Source organism: Pterocles gutturalis, unplaced genomic scaffold (genome assembly GCF_000699245.1).
Source record: "Pterocles gutturalis isolate BGI_N339 unplaced genomic scaffold, ASM69924v1 scaffold9409, whole genome shotgun sequence".
In the NCBI taxonomy this organism is placed as follows: Eukaryota; Metazoa; Chordata; class Aves; order Pterocliformes; family Pteroclidae; genus Pterocles; species Pterocles gutturalis.
The window spans coordinates 1-351 of record NW_010135687.1 but is presented as its reverse complement, the minus strand read 5'-3'; the positions used below and the strand labels follow the sequence as shown (position 1 = coordinate 351).

The window sequence follows — 351 nt, the reverse complement described above, 5'->3', positions numbered from 1 at the left end:
TACGGAGCTGAGGTTGGACTGTCCGTCGTACCCCCCCACGGCGTAGAGGCGCCCGCAGTTCGCGACGAGGGAGACGCGGCTCCGGCGGGTGTTCATGGGGACGATGAGGTACCACTGGTCCGCCATGGAGCTGTACACCTCGGCGATGCTGAGGAACCCGGAGCCGTCGTAACCGCCGCAGACGAACATCTTGCTGCCCAGCGAGGCGGCGCCGTGGCGGCAGCGCTTGTTCAGCATGCTGGCCACCGGGTGCCAGGTGGCTGTGGGGTGGTTGTAGTATTCCACCTGTGGGGACGGAGGGGACATGGTGTTAGTGGACCCTCGCTGGGGATGCAGAATCACAGGATGGTT

The 351-nt window shown here is 65.2% G+C and overlaps 1 pseudogene; it reads right to left on the bottom strand.

Annotated features, from left to right (window-relative positions):
- Positions 1-3: 3 nt before the first annotated feature.
- On the bottom strand, positions 4-306 carry LOC104468001 (annotated as a pseudogene).
- Between the last annotated feature and the right edge of the window lie 45 nt (positions 307-351).